Below are 15,480 nucleotides of genomic sequence, written 5' to 3'. Positions count from 1 at the left end.
CGAAAGTGCCAACATGCACTAATGTGCGGTATTCCTCACCAATATATTAACACATGTTGAGTTAGCACACGGTAACACACTTTTGTAAATCTAACACATATGTCTCTTAAATTTTTTGACTAAAAATTGTGGGCACCATTTATGTCTCCTTTCCTACAGGAGCTCCAGGTGAGGTACAGCAAATACAAACACATAATGTACACTTAAAAAGCATATTTTCTCAGGTTAGTGACCCAGTCAAAATTGAAGAAAACAAAGGAATCATGTCCTAATAATGGATACAAGGACAGAAGCACTTGCTTTATGACATGTTTCCTATACTCCTGGAGGAGTGTTTAGTTAAATAGCTTGGGACAGTAAATTCTCTAGCTTTTCACATACTTGACTTGTGATGTGATCCTGACACTTTATTAAGAAACGAGGTTTCATATTCACTCTGCTGCATCTGCTAGAGGGTTTCTTCTTCTTAATTTAAGGCCAGGATTGCTGAACATGTGGTGGACATTTTTCTTTTATTAATAGCTGTATCTCTTCTGTACCAAAAAGCATGGAAATTTAGTTATCAGTTTTGATGCTTTAATTATTTCATTTGTAAATGTTGCACGTTTTCTTTGCCATGTTTATAAATAACACCTGATGGACTGAAAGTATTTTTTTTTAAATCTGAAAAATGTGCAAGACTTCTCTAGTTAATCTAAATCCTGTCTCATTATCCCCCCCCCCCCCCCTGTTTACTAAGCAGCATGGCAATTCCGACATAGCCCATAATGAATGGCTGGGTTGGCATTAGTGCACAGCAGTTGGTAGCGGGGCTTAGTAAACAGGGCAGTATGTTTCTGTCAAAGAGGAAGCTATTGAAAACTCCAATATTGTCTTTTGTGTTTTTTAGCATTGTTTTCTGACTTGCATTGAAGACAGTTCAGGCTGTGTCAGTTGACTACTCAAATTTGGATTATCTGTAGTAAGCTGTGACTTGACATTCATATAAGGGTAAGTGAAATACAAAGAATTTTTCTTTGAATATGACTGAGAAACCTAGACCTACTTATCTTATATATAGTAGAACAATTACTTACATCTGTATTATTGGGACTAGCATGCGAAAATCTAAAGGCTGCCTCTATTTGAACCCAGTGCCAGGTCTGTCAGTGGATAGGCAAGCCTAGCCCAGCAGCAAGCTAATGTGCTGCCAAAGAGGGTGAAGTCTACTCTTCCCAAAATTTTAAAAAAAAGGCATAAAGTATAAGGTGCTCCAGAAGCATTTGAGTATCAGCGTAATAAACAATAAAACATTACATACCATGCTGAACTACTTCTCAGCCAGGCACCTTTGCTAAGAAACATGGTGTATAAAGTTAATAAAAAAAATTAAAACATACCTTTTCAAAAAAATTCTACAATTAACTAAAAAGGTTATCGTTGTCCTTTCCGCTTCACAATTGAAAACTATCATGTAATTTTCAACCAAAATGTAAACTGCAAACCATCATAATTCTCAGCCAGAATGTAAATTGTAAGCCAATTTGAAACCAAAACCTGTTTTTGAATAACAGTGGGATCTAAGAATGCATAAATTAATTAAATCCAACAATTTTATGATCTCATAGTACTTCGTTTTTTGCTGTATACCGTGTCATATTCTCTGAAGAAACTCAATTTCCTTATAATGAAGCCATTTACATTATTGTATTGTGCAAACCTTCAGATGCCCTCACAAAGCAAACTCGTTGCAGAATACTTACTGTTCATCTGATTATTACGTCAGGAATGCTTCTTGAGCACCTTACACTTCCATATAGTATTTGTGAGCATAACTCAGATTAGAACTGCTGCCCAGACAAGCAGGACACCTATCCCGACTCCGTTTTATTTTACTTGCAAAATTTTGAAACTATTTGTCTTGCTTTCACAGTTTTTTTTTTTTAACTTTGTATTTGAAAGTCTGGCTTGAAATGCAATAATGATAAAAAAAATAAATATTTTTAAAAATTAGTAAATCAAGGACAAGAAACTGCAGTTTGTCATGTGCTTTGGCTTCTATAATAGGTGAGGTTTTTGAAACTGTCATCTGGAAGTTGCATGCATCCACTGATATATATACATACATGTTTGTGTGTATATTTATTTGTTTATTTTTTTGCCAGACTTCTTGATTGGTCTCATATTTTAGCCATTGTGCTGTATGTTAACCATATTGGAATCCTGAGCTTAAAAACAGATGGAAATGACCCACTTCTCCTGGAACCAAGAGAGGTGTCCTCCGTCTTCACTGCTAGATGGTTTTCAAATTACTCTGTATTCATCCCAAGACATGCTAGAGCAGGATTGTGAACTGGACCTCCCTTTCCATTGTAGATTTATTTGGTATCTCTATGCAAGCTTCAGTCCACTTATCTAACGGTTCACTGCCTTGCAAATGCTTCTTCTTTAGACACAATGGAGACACTCCTTTTGTGCTTGGAGAACGGGAAGTTCTTCCATTTCCATTGTAGTTCCCAAGACAGGAGTTTCCTTCCCCTAGGTTTGGATGTCACAATGTTAACAGAGTGTTAAAGGTGCAACAGATTGCAATGGGAACATTGCAGTCTGTCCTAGTTGGTTCTGCAGACAGAGTTTCTAACGTCCCTGAATCTTCGGACAGCATTCATTGATGTTCTCGTTTGACCTCTCCACAGATATTTTCTGGGATTTTCAGTCTTTAGAGCTCATTATTTTTTTATGGATATGTCTTTCACCCTGTCCCCATCTTCAAGGCTATTTATCTCAATGGCATGGTAGTAGTGGCAGTCTTCCTTCAAAGGTCTTTGTTGCAGGTGCATCCATTCCCCGCCAATTGGCTGCTTTGCGACTCATCCTATCAAGAGAGGCTGTAAGTTTCCTCTGAGGGAGCTATGCTTCTTTAGTCTTTTGGAGGCGTATACAATTTCACCAAGTGTCCATGGTTTTCAACACAAATCTCAACTATTCTGCTTTGGCTGCGTTCGGACCTTCTTCCTGTTGCTCATCGGCACAGGGTTGTTTTTTTTTAAACCCAAGTACGGATCTACTTTCTTTTCCATGTCCTGGAGCCTTGGGAGTAGCTTCAAGTGCTGGACACTATAGTCTCTAGTTGGAATGTGCTTCCATAGATTGGATTCCGCTTCTGCTCTTTTCTCAGCTGTTTGGATCCATCTGTTTGGACCTTCCCAGTAGAAAACAGCCTGGCCTGATGGTGTTAGTGCAGCCACTGGCCATGTTGGCACGAAAGAAAGCAGATCCCAACCAAACAAAGTCCTCCAAAGACTATTAAAATATCTTTGGAGGACTTTATTTGGAAACTGATTTCTTTCGCATCGTCTTGGTGCAGAGCAAAATTGCCTCTCTGGTGCTTGTTGTTCACTGGCCATTTTGGTCCACCTTATTAAAGATACTGTGTTTAACTATATTCAAAAGTTTTCTTCACTGTTAAAGCCTCTCGCTAGGTTTAAAACTATGCAAAAACATTAGCTTATCTGAGAGGATTTTTTGTACTTGTCTATTATTAACCAGTGGATTAACATTGGGTGAGTATTCAATTCTGTAACCTGATATCATGAAATGAAAGCAGCTGGTGTTTTCAAGTTATTACAGTAGCTCTGTAATGATGATCCTTTTTTTTTTTAATATGACTTTGAGACTGCTTTTCACCAGTGCTTATGTACTTGGGGCTAAGGGTTTGGGAAGAATTATTTTTCCCAGAAGCACCTTTCTAGACTGTGGGATGATATATTAAAAATTTCAGAGTATTGCAAGCAATAACTGAACTGTACACTGACTTCATATAGCTTGATTTTGAATGTTTTTCTTAAGAAAGTATAAAATGATATGCAGATGAGGGTAAAAGTATTTGAATCCCAAAATACACTTTTCTGAAATTCATGCTCATGTTATCTTGGTATTCACAAATATATAGTACTAAGTTCATATTTGGTTATCTATATTTAGATATTGTTTGAGGTAAACATAATCACCCTTCGTTAATATTTTATAGTAACTTAAAATCTATAACTATTCGTTCCCAAACTTTGTTTGATTATATTGCTAATTGACCCTCTGTGCCATCTGAGGAAAAGGATCAGATGTAGAAGATCATATAAACTGAGCTGTGAAAGCTGATCTGTGAAAACAGCTGCCACTTAAGAATTTTTCAGTTTGTACAGTTCCTTCTGCAATGTCCTTTAAAAGTCGAGAAGGTGGAGGTTTTGCTGTCAAGAAGGGATACCACCAGAATTATTGTGGCCTCAAGACAAATCTAGTTCGCTTAGATTCTCTCACTAGTCAAGGGATCAGCCAGTCTCCTGGGAATCTGGGCTATCCTTTCTTTCCAAACAGGAAGGCCTCCTCCTGCATCCCAGTCTCATCTCTATCCCTATCCCTAACTGCATGGATACTGAGCACGTCTTCCTGTCTGGCTTCCTTGGTCGCTCTCCAACGTTTTTTGTTGTATCTACTGTGGGGCGTTTTGAGTTCTCCGTCTTCTGGCGGATTTCTTCTTGGATATTGAGCACCAAATAATCAAACCAACTTCATGAGCAACACTGCTAGGCTCTAGAAAGTTTTCAGCCAAGAAATCCTACAAAAATAAAATGGTTGTGCTTCTCCCACTGGTGCCAGGCTAAGGGTCAGCCTAGCATTATTTCTTGGTCCTTGCCATTTTGTCGTGCTTTTTATCCTGCTCAGAATTGGGCCTCAGAACCTCCTCGGTGAGTCTCCATCTCTTGGTCATTAATGCATACCTCCACCAGGTTGACGGCAAGTCTGTATTTTTTTTCATCCACTTGTTTTATGAGAAGCATCATGAACACAGCTGCTTTTGTCGGCACCACCTCCAGCACGGGGCCTCAAACATCATCCTTAGCCAGTTTCTTGAGGCTTACTGCTTAAGTATCTTACTGGGAAGATATTCCTTGCTGTTATAAAGTTGGCACGCAGGGTCAGTCAGCTACAAGCATTATCCTCCATATACGCACTTCTACCTCAACCATGTAGTCTTCCACACTCACCCTAAGTTCCTGTCCAAAAGGATCCCAGAATTCCCCCTCAGCCAGTCCAGCATCCTTCCAGCCTTCTTCCTCAAGCCTAACTCCAGTTAAGCAGAGGAAACTCTACACATACACTAGACTGCAGATGTTCTCTTTTCTACTAGCTTCACTGCTGTAGGATATTCACAGATACTGACAGTTATTCATGACTTTTAAACCAAACATCTTAGTCACATGGGTTGCCAAATTAAGTTGTTGTTTTTTTAAAATTTGGTAGTGGACTGCATTGAATTTTGATGCCATAAAACGAACATACCACCTGGGAGAGTTGGTGTCTCCGTTTGCTGGTACAGGCAACCATGAGTAGCCAGTCCTTGCTTGACTACTCATGGACATCTGTAGAGCTGCAGTGTGGTCCTCGTAACACCTTCGCTAAACACTACTGCCTAGAGTCAGCCTTCCTAAAGGACAGTATCTTTTAGACAAGCTGTTTTCCAGAATCTCTTTAATTTTCTTGTCAACTTTATATCTGATCTCCCATTTTTATCCTCCTGTGTTGCACACTCCAGACATCTAAGCTAATCTAATGTAAAAAAAATAGTTCTATACTGCAAATACCTAAAAATAAATCAAAATGTTGAGCACCAATTAGTAACTATAGACCAGTTGCTTCAATTCCTTTTTTTGTCAAACTTATGGATGTCATTGTCACTTTACAATTGACAACATACCTGGATAAATATTCTACATTCCTCACAATCAGGTTTTCGATCTGACTTTAGCATGGAGACTTATTATGTACCCTAATATTCAATATATATATGCACTTTGTTGAGTAAGGGAAAAAAGCTCTTATAATACAGCTTCATTTGTCAAGCGCATTTGACCTTGTAGATCACACTCTGCTATTAATCATCTTGAGTAATATTGGTTTAACAGGGAATGTCTTAAATTGGTTTCAAGGGTTTTTGTCTGGAAGATCTTATTCTGTGAAATTGGAAGGAAAATATTCACAGAGCTGGAATGTGGTCTGTGGGGTTCCCTCAGGGTTCCCTTTTGTCTCCAATTCTGTTTAATGTCCTTATGGTATCATTGGCTAATAAATTAGAAGTTTCCTATAGATACAGATATGGTGAAAGAGTTCCGCAAATAGAGAATTGTATGGCAATGATAATAACATGGATTTCCAACTATCATCTCAAAGTTAACAGTTGAAAAACTAAGTTTATTTTGATTGATAATTGAGATGTTTCATTAAAGCCTTCTTATGTTTGAATGGTTTAAATTATAAATTGGATAAATCTTTGCAAATGTTTGGAGTACTGTTAGAACATAATATGTCCTTGGATTCTCAGATTAACTGTGTTGTAAAAAAATGTTTCTGGATGGTGAGTAATTTAAGACATATTTGGAAATATTTTTCTCTGGAATCTTTTCAATTGTTAGTACAAGCCCCGATTCTTTCGAAGCTTGATTATTGTAGCATTATATATTTGTGTTGTTCCAAATATTTATTGAGAAAACTTAGAACCATCCAAAATACTGGGAACCGTCTTATTTGTGGTTTAGATAGATAGATTTGATTTTCTCCATGTTAAAAAGCTTCACTGATTGCCAGTTGAGGCTAGGGTTATTTTTAAGCTTTGCTGGTTTGCCTATAAGATATTATAGAGAGTGGCCACTTGTTATATTTACATGTTGAATGTATTGATTTCCAAGTATGATACTTGTAATAATAATTTAAATTTATCATTCCCCTCTTACAGAGGTTTATGTTCTAACAACACTAAGCCCTAACTTTCCTCAAATCGTCTGTACCCGCCTAAACACTGTCTACATCACCCCTGTCCTATCCTCATGTTCTTATCTCACCCGTTGTTCGCTTGACTCTGTATCCTCCCTGAATTGTAACCTTTTTGAAACATTGTAAGCCACATGAGCCCGCTCTTGTGGGATAATGCGGGGTATAAATGCACCTATTTTATGGCTTTATTTTCTTATCAAGCTTGTCAAACTTGGAATTCTTAGCCAATCTTGGTGAAATCTCAATCACATCTACCTTTTCGCAAGCTTTTAAAGATGGATCTGTTTAAAAAATATGTGCCTTCCAATTAGTCAATGCTATGTTTCTTCTTTACGTCAACTTGATTATTATATTGTGATCTCCCAGTTTTGTAGACTGGTTTATTTTGAATCCACTCCGAACATATTTTTAGGTGTTGAGGGGAGTTTAACATTGATATTAACATTAATATTGTAAAGTTCTATGCAGTTTACATAGAAAAGAGACCAGGCATACGTGGAAAATACAATTAAAAACAAATGGAAAAAAACAAATTCATCATAATTCTTACTTCTCAAATAGCTGTTTTCAATAATTTCCAAAATAAAATAAGGCTATTAGAATACCTAATCTTGGAAGGAAGCTTGTTCGTTAATTTAGTACCTCAAAAAGAAAAGATGACTGAAGAACTTTCTTATATCTAATAGACTGAGAGGAGAGTAGATATAACAACGAAGTATCTCTTAGCTGCCTGACATTATTAGGATTGGGAAAAGCTATCAAAGATACCATATATTATGGTGCTATGCCTTGCAATATTTTAAAACCGGCAACCAATGTGCTTTAATTAGTAATGGAGTCACTCTGTCAAACTTGCCCACTGAATAAACTACATGGCAACCCTCAGCTATGCATTCACCGTATAGTCTGCTTGCATTCCCCTTGTTTGTCATCAGACACCCCTGTGAAGGTGGTTCTCTGTAGACAGCCGGGCAATGCAGCCACACTTTTCCTCTTTCCTGAACTCAATAGCTATATTACAGACATAGGAGCGGGGATAGTGTCTACCAGTATGGGAACACCTGCATATGCTCGGAGTGGGGGGGGGGGGGGGTCTGATGGTTTCCCTGAGTTATGGGAGAGCATCTAACATAGTAACATACATAGAAACATTATAAATGTCATAGATTAAGACTTGCATGGTCCATCCAGTCTACCTATCAAGTTGGCCAGAGCCATAACTGCCACTGTGTTCAGGTTACATTCTTTCATGATTAAATACTGATATCACAGACAGAACATTTGGCAATTTGCTCCAATACCAGCCACAGGAAGAATGGATTTGTATTTTGTCTGCAGCATAGTCACATCCATTGTCAATTCATGATTAAACCAACTATCCAAAAATGCTGCTATCAACATTTTGAGGCCCTTTTACTAAGTTGTGCTAGTAAATGGGCTTAGTGCGACCTAATGTGGGAGTTTACCGTGCACTAAGCATGTTTCCAGTGCAGCCGTAAAGGAGGAGTTTTTCCATTTGTTGGATATTTGGCCACACACTTATGTTAACATTAGAACATATCTATTTAAAAAAAAAACTTAACAAGGGAAGTGCTAAGGGCACTTAATGGATGCATTAACCAATTAGAACGCTAGCTAAATAGCACTTCCACACCCATTCTCTGCCCCTGACACACCTCCTCCCTTTTAAATTGCCTTCCCCTCTTATCTCTTCTGATCTCACAGACACACATAAATATGTACCCCTCATGTTCACACACACACATGATTTACATACACAGGGCTTAGAAAGAATAGTATGTTTGATTTTCTCACTTGTTTTAGTTTTGCAAAACTCACTATATTAATGTCTGTAAGATGAGGGTTTATTTTATGATGAGATTTGTTCATTGGTACAAACTGACAAAATATTCTTTAACGGTTCTCATCTGAAACTTTTATATAAATATTTTGTAAGTTCTTAGTGTTCAATATTGTTAAGACATGCTTTTAATGATTTATTTGAGCTGATGCAAGCTGAGCAATCCTAGATGTTGTAATCTGAGATTTTCTTTTTAATGTGTAGTTTTGTATCTTTTCCAGTCCCAAGATAGAACTAATAGCATCTGAGGATGTCTCCAAGCTGTTAATTCTGATCCTGTCTTCAGTGGATTGGGATTAGAGATGAAACCTCTTGTGGCTCAAGATGAGGCATAGCTTTGTGTATCACCTGTGACTTTGTTCAATGTGAAGAGTTCTTAGAAAATGCCTAGACCAAAGTTAAAATTTCCCAGCTTTTAACAGCTCTTGAATTTCTCTGCCACTCGAGACGCTATAGAATAAGGATCTTCCTATGTATGTAAAATGAGGAAATGGCAGATAAAAATCATGGGGGCAGTTGTACAACTAGGTGCCTCTGTTAGAAATGTCAAGTAGTAGTAGTAGTTTAGATACTCTAAGACTGTTCGGTAGGAGTCTGTTCTACAACAACACTTTAGCGCTCAGGTTCTGTTCTAGAATACTAGCATAACCCTCTATAGGCACACCTAACCTAACTTTTACACACCATCCATAGAGCTGGGGAGACCGGCTCAGGTGTACCTCCCTTACATCTGCATGCTATGTAAGATAAGTGTGCCATTACACAGTAGTGCTTTCACTTTCTTAGGTAACGTCTATTTCTCCGAGGACAAGCAGGCTGCTTGTTCTCACATGTTAGTCGATGTCCACGTCGGCCCAGGAATCAGCATTTTGCAAGCAAAATATTTAAAAAAGTTTTGCCAGAGTCTTCTGGTGCACAGCGCATGCGTGGACTGATTTCCCGCCCATCGCGTGAGCACTTCTCAGTTTTTCTTTCTCCACGTTGAGGTGCGGCAGCATTCGTTTTCTGCTCCTCTTAGGCCCAGGAAGAGTCTTCTTCATTTGCACTTTGTTCACTTCTGTTTTTTCTGCTTTTTCTCACAAGATAAAAAAAATAAAATAAGGTTCCTGTAGTTTCCCTTTAGTTTTTTTTCCCTATTTCAAGTTTCTTTCTTTTTCGTCGCGGCCGGGTTCTCCCCTTTTCTCTTTTGTGCCTTTTTCTGATTTTTAGGCACAATTGCGTCTTTTGATTTTTCCAAAACTGTTTTTCCTTCCATGTCATCGAAGACTCCCAGTGGCTTCAAGCGTTGTACGTGGTGCAACTGGACTATCTTGGGTACCGATACCCACGCCTGGGCCCGACCATAGCCCAGCCGCCTGTAGACTTTGTCTTCGTGTAAAGAAACGGACCCAAGCATCTCGAGAGGCCCAACGTGAAAAACTTTTTGGGGCTCAGTCTGGTCCTTCGACATCGACATTGGTACTGAGGGCGTCGACATTGAAGGGAGCATCGACGTCGGGGAGAGAGGTAATGGCTGCTATGAGACCAACTTGTGCTGGGAGCAGTGAGGCGTCAAGTGGGTCTCCACCTGCTTCGAGGCCTCCTGTTATGCAGGCCCCCCGGGACCAGCCTTTGTCGGACCCGGCCCCGAGGAGCTGTGAGGATTCCACATCCTCATCATCAGTACCGAGGAGTCTCGATGACGGGCGTTGAGCGAAGGCTAAGAAGCACAGTCATTGTTCTCCTTCGACGCACGGTACCAGGAGCTCCGGGACGTCGAGAGAGTCTGCACCCGAGAATGTCGGCGCTGAGAGGATCGCTCACCCTCGATACAGGAGGTGCTGATACATTGGTCTCCTAGCAGCCCAATGCCTGCTCCCGAACCTCCACGGATTCTGACACCGCCTGTCCCACCAACCCCGCAGCCTTCTCCGATGGCGGCTCTCGACGAGCGCATCCTGGCCTTGTTTCCAGAACTTCTGGAGGGACTGCTGCGTCAGTCAGCTTTGGTGTCAGGGGTGCTTGCGCCTTCTCTACCATCTGCTGCAGCGGTGTCTGGCCCTTTACCTGTGGTGAGGTCCCCGACCACGATGCCGCCTGCCACCCAGGTCGACTCCCCTTCGACATCGGTGGAGGGAGCTTCACCGTAGTTGGACAGGGCATCGACCTCAACATCGCCAGAGAGAACATTGTTCCTCGGCGTCGAGGCAGGCCCAGTGTCGAAGCACCTTAACTCAGGTTTTATCCGACACTGAGCAGGAGCGTTCGTGGGAGTCAGATGAGGATCCCAGGTACTTCTCTTCTGATGAGTCCTTTTGGGATTCCCTCTGATCCTTCCCCACCACTAGAAAGGAGACTGTCTCCACCCGAGAGTCTGTCCTTTTCCTCTTTTGTCCTGGAAATGGCTACAGCTATTCCCTTCCCTGTGGAGGTTGAGGATGAGCCCAGGACTGAGATGCTCGAAGTCTTGGATTATTCTTCTCCACCTAAAGAGGCTGTGACAGTTCCTCTGCATAAGGTACTGAAGGAAGTCCTTATGCGAAACTGGTCAGCCCCTCTGGCCCCGTGGTCCTGAAAAAAGCTGAATCCCAGTATCGGATCCACGGTGAACTTGAGTTGATGAGGTCTCAGTTACCCCACAATTCCATGGTGGTGGACTCCGTCCTCAAGAGTGCCAGGAGTACTAGAGGCTATGCTTCGGCGCCCCCAGGCAGAGAAGCTAGAACTCTTGATTCTTTTGGGAGGAAGACGTATCAGGCTGCTATGCTCGCTGCCAAGATCCAGTCATACCAGCTCTTCAAGAGCGTACACTTGCGGGACTCGATACGTCAACTGTCCAGCTTGGTTGAGACACTCCCTACGGAGGTGGCTGAGCCTTTTCCACCAGGTGGTCAGGCAGCAGAAGGTGTGTCTCAAGTTCCTGGCCAGGGGTACTTTTGATGTGACATCCAGAATCACTGCTCAAGGTATAGTGATGCGCAGACTCTCATGGCTCTGACCTGGATCATTCTGTCCAGCAGCGGATGGCGGATGTTCCTTGCCGGGGGTACAATCTTTTTGGAGAAAAAGTAGAGGATCTAGTTGATCAAATCAAGAAGCATAATGATGCTATGGATTCTCTCTCTCACTGGGCGCCTTCTGCTACTGCCTCTTCATCTAGGAGGTTTTTTGGAAGAAGGAGGAGTGCCCCCTATACCTACTCTAGACGTAGGTACACTCCTGCTTCTCGGCAGCCTGCCTAGGCTCAACCCCAGCGTGCTCGTTCTCGTCAACAGCGTGCGACTAAGGGCCATTCTGCTCACCAGCAAAAGCAAGGGACAGGCTTTTGACTGGCTCCAGTTCAGCATAGCCTCAGTAAAAGTGTACATTCCGGACGACTCACCAGTAGGGCGGAGGTTGATGTTTTTTTCACTGAAGGTGGCCTCTCATAACCGACCGGTGGGTTTTTTAAATAGTCCAGTTAGGATACACTCTCAATCTGGAATCCGAACCTCCAAATTGCCCACCGGGAGCTCAGTCTTACAGTTCCCAGCACAAGCAGGTAGTTGCAGAGGAACTCTCCGCCGTTCTACAGGCCCAAGTGGTTGAACCTGTTCCACCAGGGGAAGAAGGGCTGGGATTCTATTCCAGGTACATCCTTGTGCAAAAGAAAACATGGGGGGATGTGTCCCATCCTAGACCTAAGAGGCCTGAACAAATTTTTAGTTCGAGAAAAGTTCAGGATGATTTCCCTGGGCACACTTCTTCCCATGATTCAAGAGAAAGATTGGCTATGCTCTCTGGACTTAAAGGATGCTTGCACATCTCAATACTTCCAGCTCACAGGAAGTATCTTCGATTTCGGTTGGGAACTCAGCACTTTCAGTGCTGTGTGCTGCCTTTTGGTCTGGCGTCTGCACCCAGAGTATTCACAGTGTCTAGCGGTAGTTGCAGCGTCACTACGCAGACTGGGAGTACATATGTTCCCTTATCTCGACGATTGGCTGGTGAAGAGCACCTCGAAGGCAGGCGCTCAGCAGTCCATGCGAATGACTATTCAGGTGCTAGAACTACTGCGGTTCGTAATCAATTACCCCAAGTCCCATCTCACTCCAGGCCAAAAGTTGGAATTCATTGGAGCCCTGTTGAACACACAGACAGTTCGAGCTTATCTTCCCAAGGCAAGGGCAGACAACCTCCTGCCCCTGGTGTCCATAGCTTGAGCGTCTCAACAGTTCACGGCTCGGCAGATGTTGAGGCTTCTGGGCCACATGGCCTCCACAGTTCATGTGACTCCCATGGCACGCCTACACATGAGATCGGCTCAATGGACCCTAGCTTCCCAGTGGTACCAAGCTGCGGGGAGTCTAGAGGATGTAATCCAACTGTCCACCGACTTTTGCATTTCTCTTCATTGGTGGATGATTCGATCCAATTTGACCTTGGGATGTCCATTCCAAATTCCTCAGTCACAAAAAGTGCTGACAACGGATGCATCCCTCTTGGGGTGGGGAGCCCATGTAGATGGACTTCACACTCAAGGAGCCTGGTCCTTTCGGGAAAAAGGTCTTCGGATCAATCTCCTGGAATTGCGGGCAATCTGGAGCGCTCTAAAGGCTTTCAGAGATCAGCTGTCCAACCAAATTATATTAATTCAGACAGACAATCAGGTTGCCATGTACTGCACCAACAAGCAGGGGGGGGGGGGCACCAGATCTCGCCCTCTGTGTCAGGAAGCCGTCCAGATGTGGCTTTGGGCTCGCCGTCATGGCATGTTTCTCCAAGCCACTTATCTGGCAGTCGTAAACAATAGTCTGGCCGACAGGTTGAGCAGGATAATGCAACCTCACGAGTGATCACTGAACATGGGCGTAGTCCGCAAGATCTTCCGAGTGTGGGGCACCCCCTCAGTGGATCTTTTTGCCACTCAGATCAGTCACAAGGTCCCTCAGTTCTGTTCCAGGCTTCAGGCGCATGACAGACTAGCGTCAGATGCTTTTCTCCTGCATTGGGGGACAAGCTTTCTGTATGCATATCCTCCCATACCTCTGGTGGGGAGGACTTTGCTGAAACTCAAGCAAGACTACGGAACCATGATCCTGATTGCACCCTTCTGGCCCCATCAGATTTGGTTCCCTCTTCATCTGGAGTTGTCCTCTGAAGAACCATGGAGATTGGAGTGTTTTCCAACCCTTATCACCCAGAATGAGGGGTCGCTTCTGCATCCCAACCTCCAGTCTCTGACTCTCACGGCCTGGATGTTGAGAGCTTAGAATTCGCCTCCTTGGGTCTTTCAGAGAGTGTCTCCCGAGTTTTGCTTGCTTCTAGGAAAGATTCCACGAAGAGGTCTTACTCTGAGGAGGTTTGCTGTCTGGTGTGACAGCAAGGCCCTAGATCCTCTTTCTTGTCCTACACAGACCCTGCTTGAATACCTTCTGCACTTATCAGAGTCTGGTCTCAAGACCAACTCCGTAAGAGTTCACCTTAGTGCGATTAGTGCTTAGCATCGCCGTGTAGAAGGTAAGCCTATCTCTGGACAGCCTTTAGTTTGCTTCGTGAGAGGTTTTCTTTTGTCAAAGCCCCCAGTCAAGTCTCCACCAGTGTCATGGGATCTCAACATCGTTCTCACCCAGCTGATGAAAGCTCCTTTTGAGCCACTGAATTCCTGCCATCTGAAGTACTTGACCTGGAAGGTCGTTTTCTTGGTGGCTGTTACTTCAGCTCGTAGGGTTAGTGAGCTTCAGGCCTTGGTAGTGCATGCACCTTATATCAAGTTTCATCAAGTTCCTGCCGAAGGTGGTGCCAGGACTAAAAGACGAGAGATTGAACTTGGTTTCCATACCTAACCAGAAGGCCTCAACCCGGATGTGATCTCTGAACAGTTTAGCTTGGGATGGGCCACTGATTCTGTCATCCCTGTCATGTTTTCATTTGGTTCTTAATTTTAGCACTCTGTATTTTTGTAATGCTTTTAACCAAACTGAAAAAAATTGAACAGCAAATTACAAAACGCATTAAGATGAGAATTAAAATCTTATGTTTATGGATTAATTGAGGCACCCTCTTTAACTAACTTGTAACAAAGCTGAGGACTTGTCATTTCATCCACCATGTGGGGAGTCTGGGAGGTTGTCAAGCTAATCTGATCTTGGTTAAAAAAAGAGTTAGGTTAGGTCAGCCTATAATACGATGGAAGCAGACCATCCGTGATTTAAATTAAGGTCTTGTTTCCTTACAGAATGTCTTTGGCAACTGCCAGGCCTACCTCTTGCTGTATGATCTTCACATTCTAAGGTTTCATGCAAGGATTAGCTATTAAGAAGACATTCTATATTAACTGCAGCTCAGCTCACACTGACAGGTCATGAAGTGCAGCTGTCTGAACTCCATTTTGTGGTTTATTGTACTGTGCAAGATGAAATTATTATTGGTGAACTTGAATTTGCATTGTCGTGCACAACACATACAACTTAATACCTGACAGTTATTGTGGTTTTGTTTTTGTTCCATAGCAGTTTATTTAAGTTTACTGGCCATTTTTAACATTTAGCAAAAGAGCAAAGTCCAGTTTAAAATGAGGACTTATCAGTAGTAGCCTCGTAAGGCAGTGAACTCTCAGGCAATGTTGTGTATTTATTGCTTCATGCGTAACAGCATTAGCAGTAATAATTCAGAAATTAAACCTTTGCTGCAGAGTGTCCTCATAATTCATCATCAGTTAAATATCACTTGAAAAGAGAAGACCCAAGGAAACATTTTGTATGGATTGGAAAGAATAATGAAAGTTCTCAGCTTTGTTGAGCTAGGTAACTGCAAATCTTTTCTTGACGGGAACTTTGTTAATAAATAGAGAGAGA

The 15,480-nt window shown here is 42.2% G+C and overlaps 1 protein-coding gene across 5 annotated transcripts in view; it reads left to right on the top strand.

Annotated features, from left to right (window-relative positions):
- THRAP3 (thyroid hormone receptor associated protein 3) overlaps positions 1-15,480 on the top strand; it is a 97,693-nt gene that overhangs the window by 7,600 nt on the left and 74,613 nt on the right. For all 5 annotated transcript variants that reach the window (XM_030218092.1, XM_030218094.1, XM_030218090.1 and 2 more), the window contains exon 3: positions 890-990. The gene's annotated coding sequence lies outside the window, so the exon portion shown is untranslated. The remainder of the gene's footprint in view (positions 1-889; positions 991-15,480) is intronic.

Source organism: Microcaecilia unicolor, chromosome 11 (genome assembly GCF_901765095.1).
Source record: "Microcaecilia unicolor chromosome 11, aMicUni1.1, whole genome shotgun sequence".
In the NCBI taxonomy this organism is placed as follows: Eukaryota; Metazoa; Chordata; class Amphibia; order Gymnophiona; family Siphonopidae; genus Microcaecilia; species Microcaecilia unicolor.
The sequence above is the reverse complement of the archived record's forward strand: the minus strand, read 5'-3'. Positions and strand labels throughout refer to the sequence as shown.